The following is a 10,510-nucleotide window of genomic DNA, read 5'->3' as shown; positions in this document are numbered from 1 at the left end:
GACATCCAAAATTCAATGAATCGGCATATTTGATGAAATACGTACTTATTTTGGGCAAAAACTGTACCAAAACGATAATTTATTGTTGCACCTGATCGATTGTCAGTATTCATATACTTGAGACTTCTTTAGTAACCTATGTCTATGATCCGTGGTTGTCTCCCGCTCCGACCTAAAATTCCTTCTCATTCCGGGCTCGAACCTGCTTACTTTTCGACATCTTGTGTTCCTGAGTGGTCCCTCCAACCTATCTAGCTATGGAAACATGTTACTGTTCAAATGAGTGCACCATATTAACTGTATGGAATAAAAATTGCTTCTTATATCAATGCGGAAACCAAATAATTCTCAAAACTCGAACTAAAATCGCATTCTTTATGTTTTAAAAAATAACTCGAGTATTTGCTTTTCATTTGTCACACAAAATCATCAGATATATACAATATTGTATCTCTGACGAATGGAATCAGGTTTACTATCCTTGCAAATATTATAATATATATATATAATAAATTTGTCATACTGATGCATGAATATGAACATTCAGCATAATCACACAACCCTTCTTTTTCCTCCGAACGTCAATAATTGAGGTTATGAAAGTTGAGTTATCAAAGTTCATTTATAATTCGCTTATTTTGGCGGATTCTATCCGCTAGTAGTAAGAAATTGAATAAAACAGTTTCGATAACAGCTACTTTCAGTACTGATGTTTGTACTTTTTTACGATTCAATAAATCATACCGTAAATTTCATTGTCGGGATGACTGCTGAAAAATTAATACTTATAAGTATATGTTATGTGTATACTCTCATATCGTAATAATATGGATTTAATGCTCTGATTGCTACATAAAATTAACAGAACATTTGAATGAAAATTGTGCATTTATAAATTAATATACCATATACATAACATTCTCATTCAAAATGATACATATCATAGATAATACGAAATTGATATACCATATACTTTTCATGAAAAACATAACAAATTAATGTATATGATACATAAATATTATATAATGTTTGATATGTATCATGTGAAATGAGAACGTTATGTATATGGAATATTTATTTATAAATCCACAGTTGTGTTTCAAATGTTCTGTTTATGTCATAACATGCATAAGGGTGCTACATATAGCACCCTTATGCATGTAACATGTTGGTTTGCTGGGAGGATGTATTAACCAAATATTATAAAAATGTAGGGGAGAGTTCCTTTGAATCGGATGGCCCATGAACCGGACGCTACAGTTTTCTACTACACTCGATGGTAATTTAGCACCCTTTACGTAAATCCCATTTTTGCAACAAGGCGCGAGCCACAGGGTTGGCCATTTTCCAAGAGATATCGATCGATGTTGCAAAAATAGGATTTACGTAAAGGATGCTAAATTACTATCGAGTGTAGTAGAAAACTGTAGCGTCCGGTTCATGGGCCGTCCGATTCAAAGGAACTCTCCCCTAGAGGTTGCTTTATAAGTTATGTTTATTTGGAAAAATGGGAAAAACAACTGAACACCCTATATTCTAGTAAAAAAGAAAGATGGACCATTCAAATTAGTTTATCCAGAGGCACGTTGGTGTCCTCTACCCTTATTGTTTATGCATTTCCCAATGATTCACCCTGTATAATGGTCGGGAAATAATACATCAAATGAAGGAGAATCATCATCTCTTTTCAATACGATCAATAATTATTGATCGTATATAACGATTATAATCGTTAAAATTCATCTCATTGAAAAAATACTAGCAGCTTTTGGTTTTTGTGAAGACTCAGTGGAAAATGAAAAAGTAAAAGAGTAAAACGCTGAACACGCAAGTTTCCATTCAATTCAAGTTACTTTTCGTAAAATATCGACAGTTCACGTGAATAGCTTTTACTACCCTCTCTTTTTAGAAAATAATTAACGTTATAATACTCAATAAAAATCATCATTTCCAGAACAATGACTTCGGCGTCCTTTGTTGTTTTGAATCTGAAAGGAAAATTCGCGCTCGAGGAAATGGAATAGCTATTTATTTGTCTTGGTATTTCTATGGAAGGAACAGGGTTGTATTAACCCTTCTGTGGGCATGACATGGAAATTAACAATTTCCTCCTATCAAAGGGGGTTAAAGTTTGATTGGATTGGATGAAAGTTTCTGAGATATTAATGAACAGATCTGAACATGAGTTTTGTTGAAGAAATATTGAAATGAGGTACATTATGAACCTAACATAGACGAATATATACTGCCTCACAAAGGTTCAAAAAGTTCAGAAATGTTGAGATTTTGTAAGCAGAAATCTGAATGTTGAATCACTTATCTTAGTCATCCTTTTGCCAATGTTTTCACAAGTTTCACAGTTTCAGATGAAAATTCATTTTCATTATCTGTAGTACCTACAAAATTAGTTCACTCAAAAAATTTGGTAAATAAAATGGAGAAGACAAGATATCATAGTTGTGGCTCTAATACATTGTATAAATTGTATAATCAATTTCCTTTTATTATAATCGTGTGAAGAGCCAAGAAGTTCGGATGGAAAATAATATAATTAATACTTGACATTTATTGACCTGAAATTGATAATAATTAACACACATAGACATTGAGAAAGTTCAATAAATTCAAAATTTACACAACGTTTACAATGATAGAGCAATAAATGAAAACTGATTGCGAGAGCCTCTTTATTTCATCAGAAAAACAGAAGGTTAGAATAATGAATTTTGATGAGAGTTCTAATAGTGAAATAGGCCAAAAAGTAAAACAAAATTTTCTATGTCTGGTCATCAATGAGAGATGAATACATTAAATGTGAGTCGAGCAATAATTATACAGGGTGATTCCGGAGGAGACCGTCAGATTTTAGGTGAAGTATACACTAGTTAAGGCAGTTTCGAAACAATGTTTGGTTTATGGTTGGGGGCCTTTAATGAGAGTCTACAGGGTGATTTGTCCGATTCGACCGATTTTTCTTTTATTCATAACTTTGGTGTGGCTTGATCAATCTTGATGAAATTTTCAGTGTAGAACAATATGATTGTCTTCTTTCAATAATTCCAACACTTTCTCAAAAATACAGGGTGGGAATTATGATAAGTTCAGATTAAGTTTGCAGGTTGAAAAAACACCCTGTACATTCCGTTTTCAAAAATTTTCTACATGCTTCAGATTCTATCATAAGTTTACATTACTGGAGCGTTTTTAATTTTTTTGGCACACATCCAGTTTTCCTAGAAAAATTTTTCAAGGATGAACAATATCGTTATTTCGCTCCAAGGCATTGAGAATATTCTGAACTGGAATGTAAACCGGTGTCGTCCAATGATACAAAGCTCTTCCTGAGTCCTAAAGTAGTTCTTTCAAATTCGAAATTCATATTTAATCACTCATATTCTGATGTATAAAATCATTTAATCCAGAAAATATCTTTATACCTACCTACTTAAACCAAAAAATCTACAACTTATACAGAATGAACATTCGAAATATATCATGAACGGAAAAACTAAGGATTAACACAAAATTTATATAGAATGTTCGAAATGATTTCCCCTTTTTTGAATACATATTCGAGACCTTTTTATTAAATTTCCAATTGACCATGGAGAATTTTAAATTTCATTAAAACTATTTATCATACATTCGTGATTCAATATTTTACATACCGTAAGGCCATAAGTGAGTACATTTCTGAACGAAACTACTATGTTTTAGGAATATTGGCTTCATAGAAAACCGGAAGTTTGCCGAAAATCACCTGAATAATGACTCAATTTCATGTTAATCCATAATTTTGCCTTTCATATGTTTCGAATGTTTATTCTGTATATGTAGTAGTAGTATGTAGATTTTTTTGGTTCACGTACGTATAAAGAAATTTTTTGAATTAAATGATTTTATATTATATCTGAATATGAGCGATCAAAAATGAATTTCGAATTTGGAAAATTTATTTTAGGACTCAGGAAGAGCTTTGTATTACTGGACGATACAGCTTTACCATCTAGTTCAGAATATTCTCAATGCCTTGGAGCGAAAAAACGATATTGTTCATCTTTGAAAAATTTTTCTAGGAAAAATGGACGTGTGCCAAAAAAAAATGAAAACGCTACAGTAATGTAAACTTATGGTAGAATCTGAAGCAAGTAGAAAATTTCTGAAAACGGAATGTACAGGGTGTTTTTTCAACCTGCATACTTAATCTGAACTCATCATAATTCCCACCCTGTATTTTTGAACAAGTGTTGGAATTATTGAAAGAAGATAATCATATTGTTCTACACTGAAAATTTCATCATGATTGATCAAGCCATACCAAAGTTATGAATAAAAGAAAAATCGGTCGAATCGGACAAATCACCCTGTAGACTCTCAATGAAGGCCCCGAACCATAAACCCAACATTGTTCCGAAACTATATTGACTAGTGTATACTTCACCTAAAATCTGACGGTCTCCTCCGGAATCACCCTGTATAATTCAAATGTGAGCAGAGCAAGAATATTGTCTATACATTATAAGTTAAATGAGAAGAGTAAGAATATTATAATTAATATGAGAAGATCAATAATTCTATAATTAATATGAGTAACGTTGGTCTTGAAAAGTGCAAAAATTCATCAATGAATACAACATTTACAGAGACGGACTGCTTACAAGTAAGCACGATTAGAACGCCCATCAGAAAAATAGAAGATACAATTGATAAATTATGAGATGTACAAAACGACAGTACTAATGAGGGAAACCACTAATCGTTGGTTTTGAGAAGATCAGAAGGCTTGAAAACTAACATGCATATCGAGCAAAATGAATGAATATGAGAATATATCAATGAGAATAAAAAGTATAATGGGTAGATCATACTAGTGTGCGCGATTACCAGAGAAGAGTTTCCAGGATGGAACCAGGACGAGATACTGTCCCGTATCATGCCTCACCACTGACCGTCGAACCATATTTGCTATTTTTAATCGCTACTGCGGCGAAAAAGATAGAACAGCAACTTAAATATAAATAGGTGTTATTGATTTTTCTTGCACAAATCTCTTTTTACTTGAAGTAAAGTGGTTCTCCTGTGCGACTAATTGAATAAATACTCGTTAGCCTAGTTTGAGCTACATTCTTCTCTTTTTTCTTCAATGGGGTAGCCTGACTATAACTCACTTGGCTCTATATTATGAAAATGTGGATTAATTCAATCTTTGAAGTCCTAGTCAGTAAAATTTCTTTGCGTGCTATCTCCGCTTCAAAGGTTGACAATCACAATCGCAATTTGGATTTTCCATACTGCAGCCGGTTGGCTGGAACTCTAACCGAAACACTCACTGGGATTTCCTAACTAGGACATCTTTCTCATACCGATACAGAGTATCTTTAACAATTGGCATTTGTATCCTCTCGTAATATGGCCCAGATATTGTTATTTTCTCGTCTTTATAGTGTCGAATATCCTCATTTCCTAACCCATCCTAACAAGTATTTGATGGTTGATGAATTTTTCAGTCCAGGAGCTCCTTAGAATTCTACTATGAGCTCCATCTTAAAGGATTCCAACTTATTCAGGCACTGTTTGTTCACAGTCGTGCCTCCACTTCATTTCATGAGATCTGAAAAAACAGCATCTGAATTCTCAACTTCAGGGTCTTGACTACATAGTATTCTTTTCGTTACATGTTGTTGTAGGTTGCTCTGGATTGTTTCACACTCATGCGGATTTATTTGAAGCAGTCATTTGTCTGATCGATATTAGTCCTCAGATACTTATACACTCTGACAAAAAAGTATCCGGAAATTCTGATTTAAATTGCCCGCGAAGACTATTTTTAAGTATTTGAAGTTTCTGTATGTTGGTAGGACTGTCCGTAATTACTATGCCAAACATGGGCGCAGTCTGTCGACTGGTTTGTTTACGACAGCTGTTGAAACCAGCCGACCTCAGTGGTAGCCTACGGATTTTACAATAAGAAAAAATATTGAATTAAGGGTTTGTCTCAAATTTTGTGTTTTGAACGAAATTTCGTGACTCGTTGCGAATGCTAGAAAAGGCTTATGGAGACTCTGTTTTATCGAAAACTCAAGTGTACGAATGGTACAAAGTCCTTAAAAACGGTCGGGAGATCGTCGAAGATTTGCTTCGTTCAGGACGACCGTCGACCTCTTCAACCAACGATAACGTCGAAAAAATCAAGGAAATTGTATCAAACGGTCAATAAGAACTTCTATTTAATTGTTTTGAGACGTTTGAGTGAGAATATTCGCCGTAAACGGCCGGATTTGTTGCAAAACAATTCGTGGATTTTGCATGACAATAACGTACCATCTCATGGAGCCACGATTACGCGATAAATACCATCGACCAGCCACCTTATTCGCCTGTTCTAGCTCCGTGTGACTTTTTTCTTTTCTTCAGACTAATTATTACGCTCCAGGGAACCAGATTTGACTCCAAAGAAGCCATAAAAGAAAATTCGCAGAAGGAGCTGAAGGCCAGTCCTGGAAGCGCCTATAAAAAATGTTTCCATGATTGGAAAAAACGTTGGCACATGTGTATCGCTTCAAATGGAGCATATTTTGAAGGAGATTCAATAAATATTGAAGAAGTTCAATATTTGTGCGTTCTACTGTAAATTTCCGGATACTTTTTTGTCAGAGTAGTAGTTTTCGACTCTTTATTCTTTCTATTCGATCGTTTTTCACATTAAGATGTATATTCTTATAGGTTTTTTTGCCATTGTCAAATTATGTATCTGAAACCTTATATCTTCACTGATTTTTGCTCAAGAATTGAGAAACTTATCTAGTTGTTATGTTTTCTTGGACATATAGAAAAATCACTCTTTTGTCGAAAATTCGAATTTTCTTATCGATTCCTTGTAAGATGAGGGTCATCTCTTACCCCAAAAATCTTGGGGATATAAGGAATGTAATGCAAGAGGTTTTCGTATCCTATCAAAAGTTATAAGCCTCGCAAATACGGGACTTAATTATGAACTGCCCTATATATGAATATTACCTATTATTATGGTAACTTTTGTGGTCATTTATATTATTTATATTTATTTATTAGTTGAGGATATGAATTCATTATGATTATCAATAAATATCATCCAAGCGAGGTTAGCTATTGAGTGTTGTCATCCGAGAAACTCAGATCATTTTGCATGATTTCCTTATTGATGAGGAAAACTGGAACATGATCCGGTCCTGGACTAAATTCAATTATGTTCTTTTCTCTGCGTGTCTCAAACGCACAATACATCAATTCATTCAATATCCAATGAATTTGGTGTTTTCTTATTTGAGAGGAGCCATAGAAAAAGGCGAAACGAGGCGGTCTTTCTCTATCAAGTGGAACGCCTTATTGACAAAAAATTATGAGACCTCTTCATGGCATCATGAGGCCGTTTAGAGGATGATTCTGAAAAGACCAATCATTCTTTGCAGAACTCCGTTTACGATAGGTCACAGATCGGTTCGCTTTCCTCAATATTGCCTTGCTCAATATCGATCTAAAACTGATTTCAATGATTTTTTTGATCACAGTGCGCTGTTACTCATTTTCCCGCGCTCATTGCAGTAGTTTCGGAAATATCACTTTTCATCACTGCGGAAAAGCGGTATTTTCGAAACTGAAATGAGTGAGCGAAACTGGGTAAAGATGATCATGAGCAAATAGTGCTCATGCGTGACGTGTCTTTCCCGCCCGCTACTGCCGTTGACCAAACCGGAGGAATGGGGAATTCTCCTCAATTCAGGTTATCACAGCATATGCAAGTTTAAACTGAATAATTATGAGTTTCATTCATGAATTTTACAAATGCACCGCGGAATCTATTCGAAGTCATTATTCAATTAGGCGGTTTTAAAATTTAAATCGCTTCGTTTCTAGTTTACGATTTGGCAACAGCGCCTCTTAGGAAATAACAAGAACAATGGCGTGTTTATAAAATAACAGCTGTTGATTCACAGCCATCATAAGGAGCGTACTGGTGAGTGGGAAGCCTCTACAGCAACCATTTTTAAGTACTTAAAATAATTTTTTTGGGAAACGGTTGAAATGGTTATTTCAAAATGTAACGTTTCGAAGATATTTCATAAAAAATATATCATTTTCGTTAGAAGGAGTATTCCCTATTATGGAGGAGGTACCTTTGAAGCCACTGGAAGGAGTTCCTCAAGCATCGGATATTTTGTAATTCAAAAATACCTGATCAAACTACGAGGTGTCAGTAGGTTTTTGATTTAAGCTCTGGTTTCCTACAAGCGGCACTGTCATGATGAGGCTATGAGGTAGTTTTATACAGCAAACAAAATCAGAAAACCCTACTGTTACTGTCACGTTATCGTCATCTGCAATACATTTTTCATATTCTGTTCCGTTTTAATTCCTTTTCATTTTATTTTATTTTATTTGCTATGTTAACTAATCTTATATTACAATGAGCGGAAGCAAATTAAATTTGTAACAGATTTCCCCAGAGGCAATAGTCCTCGGAATCTTAGTTTTTTTCAAAATTATTGCTGTTGTTTCTGTTTCTACTTTTTTTCATTCTCATTTCTCGTACATTACATCGGAACTGTTTCCTACTTTCAAAATATCATATTTTTTCAAGGATCCTCCAGATTCTAAAATAACTCTAATTGAGGATTACTGTATACAGGGTGATTTGCGGAGACCGTAATTTTAACGGACCCGAATTAAGCTAGCAGAACCACTTTTGAATTTTGGATTTTTTGCGGCCATAATTTCAGGCTAATTTATTACCCCAATTAAAAATTTTTTGCTCCCCAATTTTAGGAGAAATTTGGGGTCCCGATAGCTTAACGTTAAGCTAGCCGAACCTAGAAGCTTATAAAACATTTAGCAGACATCTGACAATATCATAATTTTGGGCTCATTTTAGGCTCTCATTTGAAACCACTGCGAATTTCTCTCGAAAGAGTTAAAAAAAAGGGTTCTGCTAGTTTTACCGTCAAGCTAGCAGAATCACACCGCTAATACAATACTTATACAGAATCTGATCACAACATACTTTCAGGCTAATTTAAGGCTAATTTATTACCCTAGTGAGAAATTTTTTGCTCTACAATTATTGGAGAAACTGGGGGTTCCGTTAACCCAACCCGTCGCTAGCCGGACAAAACCGATAACCGATTGTTTATCCAGAATCATATTACATCAAATTTTCAGGCTAACTTTAAGCTAATTTATTACCCAAGTAAAATATTTTTTGTCCTCCAATTGTGGGAGAACTTGCGAGATCTGAAAGCTTAAAGTTATTCCACTAAGATTGAATCGATAACCAATTGTTTTTAAAATATCTGATTATATAATAATTTTAGGCTCATTTTAGGCTCTCATTTGAAACTACTGCGGATTTCCCTTGAAAGCGTTCTTTAAAAAAAAGGGTTCTGCTAGCTTTAGTGTCAAGCTAGCAGAACCAAACCGCTAATACAATTTGTATCCAGAATCTGATCACACCATACTTTCAGGCTAATTTTAGGCTAGTTCATTACCCAAAAGAACTCTTTAAAAAAAAACGCTTCCAAGAGAAATCCGCAATAGGTTCAAATGAGAGCCTAAAAAGGGCTAGAAATTATTATGTAATCAGATATTTTAAAAACAATTGGTTATCGATTCAATCTTGGTGGCATGACTTTGAGCTTTCAGATCTCGTAATTTCTCCCACAATTGGAGGAGAAAAAAATTTTTTTTTGGATAATAAATCCGCTTAAGTTTAGCCTGAAAATATGATGTAATGAGATTCTGGATAAACAATCGATTATCGGTTTTGTTCGGCTAGCGACAGATTGGGTTAACTCGGAATTTCTCCAATAATTGTAGAGCAAAAAATTTCCCACTAGGGTAATATTATAAATTAGCCTGAAAGCATGTGATCAGATTCTGGTTAAATATTGTATTAGCCATAGATTAAATAGATGGAACATAAGCTATTTTCCAGACTGTTCATTTTTCCAATAATTCCCACTCCATGCAACCACCAATGAAATGAATTTTCGCTTGTATTCCCCTCCTGATCGCTTCAAAATTTCTAAGACGGCGTGTGTATTTGTAATTGTCAAAATATTATTTCAATCATTCACGTCGTAATATTTTGGAAAATATGCAACGATGTGCCGTAAAAAAGTGTGTTTGTAATAAAAGTGCATTTATACATGGAAGAGGAAAGCGATTCACTTCCGGTAAGTTTTTGATATTTTATTCTTGTTTGAGTACACGACTTTATGAAATCAGGGGAGGAAGTTAGGGGACGCCAGGGTCGAATTCTGTTTGAATACGATCTAATGATTTGTGCTTACATTGAAATGTTGAGTTTGTACATTAAAATAATTGATTTAAATTTTAGTTTTCCAGACTACCAGACCAGACAGGGTCTTGAAAACAATTTACACTTCTCTTGTAATTTACACTCCAGACTTCAGTATAATGAGAGAAATCGACTTTTACTATTAATTTGAAAAAGATGCCATCCCGAGTGAGGTAA

Source organism: Coccinella septempunctata, chromosome 1, assembly GCF_907165205.1.
Source record: "Coccinella septempunctata chromosome 1, icCocSept1.1, whole genome shotgun sequence".
Lineage (NCBI taxonomy): Eukaryota > Metazoa > Arthropoda > Insecta > Coleoptera > Coccinellidae > Coccinella > Coccinella septempunctata.
Note: the sequence above shows the minus strand (reverse complement) of the source record.